Genomic DNA, 12,761 nt, shown 5'->3' with positions numbered 1-12,761 from the left:
AGCTAAGAGACCACTGTGATTTAGTCCTAATCTACTTTCGTTTACTCTTGCCTCCAAGGGCAACGTAATTAGCTGCTTTCTGCTGGATGAAGACACGTGTAACGAGAGGTGAATCGAGACTCTGAGGCCCGTTTCCTGGCCAAGGAGAAAGTCTGTGACTTGGGTGCTTTCGGTGAAGAAGGGAAGAGGGATCACTCTTCATCAGTGACACATAGGGAATATTATTATTTACTTAATAACAATAAAACAATGATATTTATTGTCCTCTACAACCCTATCACTTGAGGGCTATTTTTTACCCTCCTTTCTGGGATTAAACATCAACTAACAAAGGTTAAGCAATTTGCCTAAGATGATGCACAGCAGAGTTAGGACTTGAACTCGGGTATTTTAACCCATGTTCTGATTTCTCACAAACCCTATACAAGGTTTATGCTTTGAAAAGGGCAGTGAGGGCTGGAGAGATGGCTCAGAGGTTAAGAGAACTGACTGTTCTTCCAAAGGTCCTGAGTTCAATTCCCAGAAAACAACATGGTGGCTCACAACCATTTATAATGTGATCTGATGCCTTCTTCTGGTCTGCAGGTGTACATGCAGGAAGAGCACTGCATACATAATAATAAACAAATAAATCTTTAAAAAGAAAACAAAGAAAAGGGGAGTGAACTGTGATTCTCTGTTGGGAAGGAATCCCCGTGACTGACAGCTTTTGAGAGCCAATGGCTTTATGAGATTCCATCCTATGGGCTAAGTGCTGTCAACTCCATTTTACGGTTGAGGAGACTGAGGATGGGAGAAATGCACTCTGAGAGGACAGAGCTGGGGTTGCACCCCCACACTTAGGTTTTGAGGGTACCTCTCTGATGATCTTTCTTCATGTGAATTCATTTGGAGGACTGGCTCAGTCCCTCCCCCACACCCCCATTCACCAAGAGACACTCACAGTCTACCAGCTATGCATCATGGGTAGGATACAGGGTCTTCCTCATACCCTGGTTCTCTGATCCATCACAGGCAGGACGGTGCTATTTATTAATTAGGCAAGCTACTTAGCCCTATAAACTTGTATTTACCCCAGAAAGCTAGATTAAGTTGCCTCCAGATTACAGAATATAAACGTCATCTATAACTTGTAAAGAACACTATCCATACATGTCATTGATGAAAAGGAAGTGGCCACACTTGCATCTAGAAGGAAAAGGCTCCACCCACATTCTCCAATAGAAGCACCGAAGAGTCACAGGCTTTCTCATAGCCCAGGGCAGCGCAAATGTCCGTATTAGAGCGCTTTCTTTCTTTCCTTTAATAGATATGATTTCTCTCTCCCTGCCCCCCTTCCCCCTGGCTTTTCTGAAATTCACTTTGCAGACCAGGCTGGCCTCATATTCAGAGATCCACCTGCGTCTGCCTCCGAGTGCTGCGATTAAAGATTGTGCCTAACTGATGCATTTACTCTGAAAAGGTTTCTCTCCTGCTGTCACTTTCTACCCAGAGAGAAGGGGATGGGATCAGGGTGTGTGTGTGTGTGTGTGTGTGTGTGTGTGTGTGTGTGTGTGTGTGTTAGTGCACAAAGCACCTGCACACCCTATGTGGACCAAGGGTGCCCAGGTAGAGCTCTGAATGAGACAGGACTCTGCTTGGAGACAGGGTCCCGGCTTCCAGATCTGGTTCTGTTGTTACTTGTGTAATCTTGAGGATGACAATTTCTTCTCCTGGGCCTGGATTTCTCTTCCTACAAAAACAGGCAGCTGCATGAGATGGTTAATATCCTTTGATTTTATGAATGGCCAGGGTTGCCCTCTACCAGTTAGAGAAGCAAGAAAAAGGGAGGGGAGGAGACGACAGACAGGGCAGTGGCTTCAGACAGCCCCACATGAAGGTCATGAAGACGTGCTGGCTTCCCAGGAGGGAGGCCAGACACATGTCCTTTTAGCTGTCACACATAGGAAGGGAATGCTCTTAATGTTCACCTTCCTGATTCTGGTAAATGCTGCCACATACACTGTCGAGAGAGTTTAAATGGATTTTTAAAAGCTTTTATTTACATTTATAAAATCACTCTATGTTCTTTTAAAAATGATCAGAAAACCCATAAAGGAAGAGAATGACAAATCTAGATTCAGATAATCTTCTGACTTCTTTAATTTTGTATCTCTAGCAACCAGATTTTTTTTTTTGCTTTGTTTTGTTTTTTTTTTTTTTGTTTTTTTTTTTTTTTTTTTGAGATAGAGTTTTTCTGTGTAGCCTTGGCTGTCCTGGACTTGCTTTGTAGACCAGGCTGGCCTCGAACTCACAGTGATCCACCTGTCTCTGCCTCTCAAGTGCTGGGATTAAAGGCGTGCGCCCCCATGCCCGGTTTAGCAACCAGTTTTAAAGAAAGTTTTAATTGACAAGGTTATACATGTTTATGGAGGTACGGTGTGCTAGTTCCACACATGTGTGCAATGTATAGCGATTAGATTGGGGTAGTGGACACATCTGCTGCCTTGGACATTTATCATTCTCTGGTTTAGCAAATGCTCTAAATCCTGTACACTAGCTATTTTGAAATAAAGAATTAAATTAGTTGTCATTAACCCCAGTTACTCTAGCAATCAGTTTTGAATATCCATTCCCAACCTCTTTGTTCATATTATGTATATTATAAAATCCACTAGTGTACAAATTAAGAAAGATAAGATCTAGGGGATGTGGACGTGGCTCAGTATGTAAAAACGCTTGTTGCCCAACACGAAGACCTGAGCTTGGGTCCCCAGAACCCATATAAAAACCCAGGAGTGGGATTGCGTGCCCACAACCCCACCAGTGCTCAGGCTGGGTGCTGAGACGAGTGGATTCTGCTGGCTTCCTTGTCAGTCAGCCTGGCTAAAGCCTGAAATGCAGGTTTGGTTAGTGGTTCTGCTCAAGTGAATAAAGTGAGGAACAGTAGAGGAGGAAGATACTTGACGTTGACCTCTGCGTTCCACATGTGCCTGCAGGGGAAACTCTGTGTGTGTGTGTGTGTGTGTGTGTGTGTGTGTGTGTGTGTGTGTGTGCACGTCCGCTAAAGTAAAAATAATTTAACATCTCAATTTCTAATAACCTAGGAGGTTTCTGGGTTGGTAAGCCCCTTTGGGGACTATTGGTCTGGGCTCATTCACATCTTGTGATGGTGAGTCGAGAGAAAGCGGATAGCTGACGGCTCTGCACTACTGGTACACACACTGTCTGGCTCCTATCAGGAACACCACGCACATCCTCGGTTGGATGAATGAAAGGATGAATGGGGTGACAGGAGCAGGGAAGATCAGAGGACCAGCACTAGGAGAAAGGAGGCTGGCTGTGACACTGCAAGCTGCAGAGCCTTGTCTGCTTAGCCGGGAGGCAAGCCCAGCTTTCCCCCCACCTAGCTAGCCTTTGCGGCTGCAATGCCTAAGCAGCTGCCAGGAATTTAGGACTATGGAAAGCTGAGGTTTAAGTGGTTGTAAACCCACTGAGGATTGTGATGCTCAGAAAAGTCAACTTGTGTTCCCTTGCCCCCTCAAATTGGTGTGCCCCAAATCTCACGGCTAGAGCCTGTGGTTAGAATGCAAGGTCTACAGGAGATGGTGGGAGCAGCTGTGGGTTTCAGAGATCCCATTTGTCTAATAAGTCCCCAGGAACTCAAGCCCCCAAAAGCAGACGTTAAGGTGACTCTCATTTTCTGAGATGTGTTCATTCTTTCTGAAAATACCTGATGACCCAGAGCAGTGAGTAAACTTAAAAATGTCCTTATGGTCAGTGTGAGTGGAAGAGTTGGGGGAAGGAAGGGTCTTTGAATCATGTCATTGCAGGTAAACAATGCAAGAGCAAACCTCATATTATCACTGTGTGTGTGTGTGTGTGTGTGTGTGTGTGTGTGTGTGTGTGTGTTTATGAAATAAGTAGATAGCCAAGTTTAGATTGCTGCCTGTCATTCGTGGTTTTAAGAAATATTAGTTCCTTTGCCTTTCCTTTGTGCTTTTGTCCTTGGCTGCCTTCAAACCCCGGATCCACGTGAATTTTACCCCTCTTTCCACTGGCCTCAGTCTCTGGAGGAAGTGCCTTCCCCAAATTCCTCCAGCATTACTATCTGGACCACAAGTGTAGGGCTGATCAGACCCAGCCCTGTCTTACCCCATTCTCTCGAGTTGCTTCCTGCTCTGTCTGTGCTGTGTGCCTGCTACTAGTTTACAAGCACCGCAGACCTGAAGGGGAGAGAGCACCAGACCTGGCACAGCTGCACTGGGCTGCGCTTGGTGGCCTGGGTCCTGTTCCTGTAACTCGGAGATAAAGATTTTTTGCCTTCCAGGGTTGCTGCTGGAGATAATGGGTGCGAAGTGTGTAAATCATTGCACAAACGAAGTGCTGTTATTAGCGCCTCCACTGAATCTACAGAGCCCTCCTGTGCCTCCCGTGCCTGGTGGGGTGTAGTTGATAAATACCTGATTGATTGAAGATGAAATTGCTTGGTGACAGCTCCATTCTCAGGCTCCGCTAATGTCTAATCCTGCAATTACTCCCTTCACCGGCAATGCAAAACCTGCTGAGTTTTCTAAGTGCCCTCGGACTTCAGCTGATAAGGCAGCAGCAGCTGCTGCGGCTGCACCTGAAGAGACCGTCAGCTGCACCAGAGCCCCTCTTCCACAGACAGCGCCGTGGGGGTCACCTGGAAAAGCAGGTGATTGTCTGGGGCAGTTGCCCCGGCAGGAGAGTCAGCCAGCCCAAGAGAGACGACTCCTTTCTGTTAAGGTATCATGGCACTGATGAAAACTTGCCCTGCTAGGCTTCATAAACGAGAAAAAGGAGGGTGTGTGAGGCATCCACCCACTGGCAGTGAGAGACCACAGCATTCTCTTTGGGAGGTTTGGATACGAAGCCGGGTAGTTACTTTTCTCCCTCTGTGATGAGAACTCTCGTTTGGGCTTGCTGGCAAATGCCGTGTGGAGCTCAGCTTTTGTTAGGCTGCCGAACAATGTTATTGGTTATAATTGGGGCAATTATGAGCTGCTGGAGGAAGCTAACCACAGATGTTTAAGCCCAGGCTTGGGGTATTCAAGTCCAAAGCGGCATGCTTTAAATAGCCCCCTTTCCAAATCATCCTGCCTTACTTGAAATCCCACCCCCCCCCCAACTTGCCCATTTTCAAAGAGGGGAGAGGAGAGATGGGGGAGAGGAGAGGATGGCAGATAGGGGGGTGGGGGTAAGAGACGCACAAAGAGAAGAGGAGGAGAAAGAGAAGAGCTGAGAGAGGGCAGAGAGGGTTCAGATGTTCTGACGTGTGAGAGAGTTCCATGCGATCTGGGCAGAGACCCTTGAGGTGGGACAGACGGGCAGTGGGGAGAAAGATGTCAAGAAAGAAAGGATACCTCGAAACAACCCAGGATCCAGAGGACCAAGGTCATGCCTTCAGAAATGCCCATGAGATTCACCCAGCCAGAGACTGACTGCGTTCAGCCATGCACACAGGTGAAGCTCAGTCCTCGGGTCGGTCTTTTCCCCCTCATTACCAACAATTTGCGTGTAAGAGAACTCAGACCAGAATGACATCAGATTCAATGACACCAGACAGCAGCTTGCACAAAGAGCAGGAAGCCGCAGAACAAAAATCTTCCATAAGGTGTGCCAGGGGCTTCCTAGGGCTACTCTGAAAGGCAAACCCCTTCCCAATGTCTGCCCGCTCTCCCGCAGCCACCTCTTCCGTGTGTATCCATCACCCATAGGGGCCACAACTGGGAAGACAAAACTTTTCATTTCCAAGTTTCAGCTTTCTTTCCCATTTCTCTTTGAGATTAGCTAGCCCTCAGCCCTCCCCCTTTTCTCTACCATCGGAACACCGGGAGTAAGATGAATGAAGCCATAATCCCACAAGAGGCCAGCAAGCAGCCACAGTGGACAAAAGACCGGAGCTGGAAGAGCCAGCCAGGCTGTCCTGCTCTCCCGAGAGGGTTCCGGGCAGATAGTGCCAGCCAGCTGGTGCTGGGGCCACATGCATTGCCTACCTGACGCTGTCTGTCACAGGGCTCTCTCAGAAGTGAGGCTTGTTCCTCTGTGTCAGCCACGCCAGCATATATATATATCCTCGCCCCCCCCCCCTTGCACAGCCCTCCCCTTCCCTGCCTACCTCGATGATGACACATGCCTACGCTGACCCCCTTCATCAACCAAATGGCCCAACTACAATCTTGCCTGGCCGGCCCCCTCCCCTGCGCTACGTTCAGACTTGTGACATGCCAACCTCCCCATCATCGCAGCCTCTAGCCTGCTTCACCTGGACTCCGGATCAGTCAGGATCCCTCAGCTGCCTCTCCGTTGCTTTCAGAGTCACTGTGAGGATGGCTTAGCCAGGGAAAGCTGGCAAGTCACTCAGAAAAAAAAAAAAAACAGACTCCTGGTGATAAGGGCTAAGGCAGACCCCAAAACCTGGAGTCTTCTTCAGTAACCTCTGTGCCTGAGGAGTGAGGATCAGGCAGCACACAGGAGGGAGGGGGAGCTCTTTGCCAGCTCCCACCGGCTCAGCCGAGCCCCCTCCTAATGTGCTGGCCCCACTGGGGTGGTGAGCGCTAGGCCGCACCAGGGTTGGTCCAGAGGCGTTCTCCACAGGTGCCCAGAGCACAGAGCAGTGTACATAACAGAGCACAAGCTCAGCAGGGACGCTAAGATCTCAGCTTTCCCCCTTGGAACACGTGCAGCTCCTGTGGGCCTTGGGCTCCCTTCTGTAGAATGGGTGCAGCAGCTCCCAAGATCGGAGTCGGGTGGTGAGATTCTGTGTGTATCTGGGACCCGGAGGCCCTCATTAAGTGCTAGTGCTGTGTTCTCTCCCACCTCGTTGTCTCTTCGCTCTCATTGGTGCTACCTGAAGTCTCCCATCTGCATCCAGGGCGGTTTCCAAGCTGCTGCTGCTGCTGCCGCACCTTAGGGCATTGCAGCCTGTGGAACACACCTCAGCCCTTGTTGCAAATGTTCTTAGCTCAGGCAAGGAGTGATCTGCCCACAGGTGGTTCACAGGCAGTGGGGAGTCTCCCATGTCCATGTGGACCCCCTTTCCTTGCCCTGGGGGGGTGGGGGGGCACTGCACCAGGATGCTGTTTTTTTAATTTTCCTACGAAGATTTAAAACATTCCAGAATGCAAGGCTTTCACCATCCAAGGAGAGCAGGCTACCCGTTCAAGTGGCAAGTCTGGCTTTTGGTGTGTGTTGACAGGGCAGAGGAGGCTTGAGAGAATCTCCTGCCCTGACCACTGCCGGGCACAGGGTTTCTTTTGAGTGTGACGGAAGAGAGCTTTAGAATGCTGAGTTTTGTTCCTATAGAAATTATAGCTCAATGAAAAGCAAACAGAGGGCACTTGCCCAGGTTAAGAGCAAACCCTGAGAATGAAGTTCCCACTCATGTGTGTTCCCAGTGAAAAGGCCCAGGGAACTGGCTTGCCCACTCGGCACCGAGATCTCTGAGGCCCACTTGGTCATGGTCGGTCAAAGCAGCCACCATGAACTCTTTTGAATTCTCCGTATGACATGGGGTGTGGGGAGACTGTGGTAGATCTTGCTGGCTGTCTGCCCAGTGTTTTCCCATCCCTCTTGTTATGCCTTATTGATTGGTGGCTTTGATTTTACTTAAAGTGACGGCATGCTCAGCTAAAACCGTGCATCCTCCCAGCCCTCGGCGCAGCTGAGGTAGCCAGTGAAAGTCAAGCTACTCTTTTGTTTGTTTTTGTTTTTTGAGACAGGGTTTTTCTGTGTAACAGAGCCCTGGCTGTTCTGGACTTGTTTTTTGTAGACCAGGGTGGCCTCCAACTCACAGAGATCCACCTGCCTCTGCCTCCTGAGTGCTGGGATTAAAGGTGTGCGCCATCACACCTGACTTCAAACCACTAGTTTTTAGGTGGGATTTCAACCAAGTTATTTTTTAAGGGGTCAACTCATCCAGCAGAGGCTTTCCATCTTCCATGCTCCCCCTTTTCTGGAACGCTAGAACACAAAATATGTGAGCTGGAGTTTTAACAGCTATCTTGTTTGTTTGTTTTTTAAGACAGGGTTTCTCTGTGTAGCCCTGGCTATCTGGCTGTCTGGCTGTCCTGGACTCACTTTGTAGACCTGGCTGGCCTCAAACTCACGAAGATCCGCCTGCCCCTGCCTCCCAAGTGCTGGGATTAAAGGCGTGCGCCACCATACTTGTGTGGTATCCTGGAGAAACTTTGAGGTTGAAAGCTGTATAATGGCTACTTTTCTTTTTCTTTCTTTCTTTCTTTCTTTCTTTCTTTCTTTCTTTCTTTCTTTCTTTTTTTTTCTGGAAAGCAAAAAATCTAAGGGTGGAAGGGAATATCTCAACTCACAGTTTCAGGGTACAGTCCTTCACAGTGGAATGTGATGGGGCGGAGTTTGAAGCAGAGCGTGTGTGTGTGTGCGTGTATGTGTGTGTGTGTGTGTATGATGTTGTAGCTACAGCCCGGAAGTGGAGCAGGATGGATGATAATACTCAGCTCAGTTTCCCTTTTGTATTCAGCTTAGGATCCAAGGCAAAGGAATGGTGTTGCCCACACTTAAGATACGTCTTTCTGCGGCAGTCAACCTAGTTGAGAAGCTCTGTCCCCCAACCCCCAGAGGCTTGTTTCTATAGTGATTTTAAATCCCACCAAGTTGACAGTGTTACCCACCACAACATTCATTGGCTAAAGGTGATTCAAAAGAGATACAGAAGGTTCTGCCTTTCCTGTGGCTGTGGACCTGCCATATTGATATTCCAATGATCACTGTTTTTTAAAGGAGGAAAAAAAAACCACCTCCTTTATTTCCACTGTCATTAAGTGCTCAGTTATAGGTTGCTGTGTTACATTTAATGCCAAAGGCAGAGCCTTAACATGACAGAACCTTGCTTGTCTCCTGATTCTGCGGCCTCATGGTATTTGAATGGCTGTGAAGCTTTAGGGAGGCGGGGCTGGCTGTGGACCACCATGTGAAGAATGCACGCTATGTGCTACAGGTGCCATGAATTCCACCTTGATGGATGCTTAACCCGCCCCCCTTCCCGCTCTACCCTTCCTCCCCTCTACCCCTGGAACAGCTAACCCTGCTTTTGCAGCTGGTTTTCCTCTTACATGGGGAGGGCTCAGGCCGAGGGCTATAGGAGATGGTAACTAAGGGAGCACAGCCCAGCAGTTCCCACTGGAAAGTCTTGAGGCAGATGCTGCAAACTCTTCCATCAGGCGTCAGATCCTCCCTGGAGAGGAGCTGCCGTGAAGAAAATGCTCAGAACCTCCATGGCCTCTTCTGGAGAACTCCACTCACCTCCACCCACCCAGCTATTTTCCTCCCTCAGGAGGCCAAAGAAGAGCGCCTTCCTCACAGGTATGTGGCCGCCTGCCCAGGATTTACTGATGGATTAAGGCACCTACAGCCAACTGGTCTCCTTAGTAACCACAGCAGCAGGGTCCCGGCTGGAAATGCTGCCTCTGTTTTTCCAAAGAGGGCACCTGGCTTCATATTTTAAGACTCTTTCAAGTTGCAACATAAGAGGACATTAAAAATAGACACATTTCCCCAAAACTTCGTGTCAAAGTGAGGATGGGCTTTTGAAGTATTGAGGGCAAGGTGAACGTCAGTGATGTCTAAGAAATAGGTTTGCCCCCACTGGAGTGATTTATTTGTTTATTTATTAGCACAGTGCTAAGGATGGGAACCCAGAGCCTTGCACAAGCAAGGAAAGTGCTGTACTACGGAACCACATCTCTAACCCAAAATGTTTTTTTTTCAATTGATGCATAAGAATTGTTCATATTTAAGGTTTTTGAGTGATACAGAGCCGTGTCTACAGCATGGAATAACAAAGCCTAGGCATTTAGCGGCTTCGTTACAGTATTGTGTGACTGCGGATTCATGGCTACAGTGTGGAGTGAAGTTATTATCTTTGCTATTTTAAATATTTATCGTTTCTCTGTTACAGACACCCCAATCCTCTGCTCTAGCTATGAAAAAAAAATCATCACAAATGGTGCTGAGAACACTAGAACACAGTCCTCTTATCTAACTGTGTTCTTGAAGCTCTTAACTAACTCCCATATGTTCCCTTCTCTTCCAGATGTGCCCAGTCTCTGGCCATCGCTATCCTCCTTTCTACTTCTGTGACATCAATAGTGTTGTTAAGATGTGGTCTTGCTCCGACAGCCCTTAAGTTTAACTCATAAAGCTCTTTTTTTTTTTTTTTTTAATGAAGGAGAACATTTGGTGTTTGTCTCGCTGAGGCTGGTCTCAAACTCCGAGGCTTAAGTGATCCTCCTGAGTCAGGTTTCCAGGTGTCAGGGAGCATAGGCCTACCTCACCACAGCAGGCTAAGTTCAACTTAAGAGTTCTTTAAAAGATTGTTCTCATTAGCATGTGTGCGCACGTGGAGGTCATGGGACTGCTTTGGGAGATGGTTCTCTCCTTCGACCATGGAACCAGGGACCGAGCTTAGGTGCTTAAGTTTGTGTGGCAAGTGCTTTTATCGACTGAGCCTCTGACAGCTCTTAAGTTTAACTCGTAAAGCTCATTTTTTATGAAAGAGAGAACATTTGGTGTTTGTCTTTCTGGGTTTAGATTGTATCACTTAACATAATGCCTTGTAGTCCTATACATATTGGCGTATGCAACAGGATTCTGTTGCTTTCTTATAGAGATAAACCACTTTAAAAAACATATTCCTGGGTCCATCAACATGTACAGATGTTCCATATCTTGGCTATGGTGAAGGTGGAAGTCCCCTTACCTCTTTGCCACTCCAGTTCTGGTTTCATTAGGTGTATTTCTGGTAATGGATAGCTGGTTCATGTGTTCATTCTGCTTTTACCTTTTTCTTTCTTGAGGAAACTTAATACTGTTTTCTTTCATGGACTTTACTAATTTACACCCCCACCAATAGCGTCAGGTGAATGCTCCTTTATCTGCACACCGACCCCCTTCCCTTGCCACCTTTGGTGACATTTTAACTGCCATAAGAGGACAAAAATGCTAGATCTTAAGTGAGTAGACATTTCATGCAAAGCACGGGTGATGGCCTTTGGAGGTGTGGAATTGACAGATGGAGTGGGTACTGTGCTCGGTGCTGTGAGAGCAGAAGGGGGCGCTAACGCTGGAGAGGCAGTGCTGATCAACACGGCCTGCGCCACAGCGGCTCAGTCCATCAGAGTTAGGAGGCCCACAATAGGCGCTGATTGTAGTTCAAGATGGGAGTGAAATAAGTTCAAGTGAGGAGAGAGATGACATGGTGTTTATCACTTCTGAACAAAACGTTAAGAGTCTAAAGACACATCGCAGGTTCCGAGTGGGCTGAGAAGTGTCAGCTTGCCTTCAACACAGCCAAGGCTGAGGAGCGGGGAGTGTGGTAGTTTGTTTGGGCTGCTGTAGCCGAGTCCTGCTCGCCGAGCCGGTTCAACCATTGGCGTTTATTGTCTTTCTGTTCTGGAGGCCAGGTTGGTTTGCACTCGAGGCTCTCGAGTGGGTTGGCCCCTCCTTTTCCCTGAGTCTTCCCATGATTGTTCGTTCTTTGTCTTCATCATAATTTCTTCACAAGGACACCCGGCTGCGTTGAACTAGAGTCCATTTAAGAGACTGCATTTGCCTTTAATTACACCTTCAAAGGCCCTGACTTTAAAGGTGTTCTGAATACTGGGACTAGATCTTCAACAGAGGAATTTGCGGGGAGGGTATGAAATGGGGGGAAGAAATGAAGCCATGCTCACTGGGGGGGGGGCGGGGGGCACCACCCCTGAGAGGGAATGGAAGCTCACTGTGGGACATTGGTGAATAATGGTCTCTCATACTGCTATCCACAGGGGTCGGGGGCTGTTGGCCCTGAGGTGACAATAATCCTCTGGTGGGGTGTATCCGATGGCTGTGCCTGGAGCTCTTCATTCAGCTCCCGTGGCTCCATATTAGTGGTCTGGTCACTATAAAAGCTGTACCCTGAACTTTGAAAGCTACGTCTCCAGCCACGCCCCTACCCTGTACTCTGAGCCTTCAAATGCTAAGACCATAAAAACATCAGGAAAAAAAAAAAGCATGTGTTGGTATTTAGAATAAGATGGCGTCTGATCACGTTAGAGCTTGACCATGGACCCTGGAAAACTCTGTAAAAATGTGGATTGGTCAGGACGCCGGGAGGTAGCTCTGATATTCTCATGTTTTAGATCTCTCCAGACATGTTCCTCATTGTTTGCATGAGCCCCGCATCTTCCCGGTCCCTTGTTAAAGTAGAAAGTTTTGTACAGTAGCTCACGTTTGCGTTCTCGGTGGTGTCCTATGTGTTTTCTTTCTCCACACAAATCTCCCAGTGCCTTCGGGATGCTCTCCTTCCATGTTTAAAAAAAAAAAAACTTTTATTTTATTACACATGTATAAAATAAACTACACACAGCAGGGAGAATCATGTGACAATCATGAGAGTAATGAGTTCTATATATGCTCTCCTTCAATGTTGATGCTCACAATGATGTCCTACCCCTATTTGTGCACCGTGTGCGAGTCTTGGACCTGAACTCAGAAGAGGGTATCAGATCCCCTGGAACTGGAGTCGTGGACAATTATGGCCTGCCGTGTGGGTGCTGGGCGTTGAATCCAAGTCCTTTGTGAGAGTAGCAAATGCTCTTAACCATGGAGCAAACTCTCTAACTCCATATGACATTTTTAAAAAAAGTCACTTTGTTTTTTCTTCCTTCCTCATCCTTGTTTCCAGACATTGTCTGATTCAACTAACTCATCTCCGTCGCCATTTGTCAGAGACTCTAGTCTCC

General features: G+C 47.8%; 1 protein-coding gene across 3 annotated transcripts in view; it reads right to left on the bottom strand.

The window, feature by feature from the left end:
* PNOC (prepronociceptin) overlaps positions 1 to 6,452 on the bottom strand; it is a 30,120-nt gene extending 23,668 nt beyond the window's left edge. For 2 of the 3 annotated variants that reach the window (XM_084767429.1, XM_084767427.1), the window contains exon 1: positions 6,000 to 6,077. The gene's annotated coding sequence lies outside the window, so the exon portion shown is untranslated. Of the gene's footprint in view, positions 1 to 5,999; positions 6,078 to 6,268 lie in introns of those variants that run through there. The other variant, XM_084767428.1, reaches the window with a different exon arrangement.
* Positions 6,453 to 12,761: the final 6,309 nt, after the last annotated feature.

The sequence above is a fragment of the Acomys minous genome, assembly GCF_964271855.1.
Source record: "Acomys minous genome assembly, chromosome: 18".
Lineage (NCBI taxonomy): Eukaryota > Metazoa > Chordata > Mammalia > Rodentia > Muridae > Acomys > Acomys minous.
This window is presented reverse-complemented; position numbering and strand designations above follow the sequence as displayed.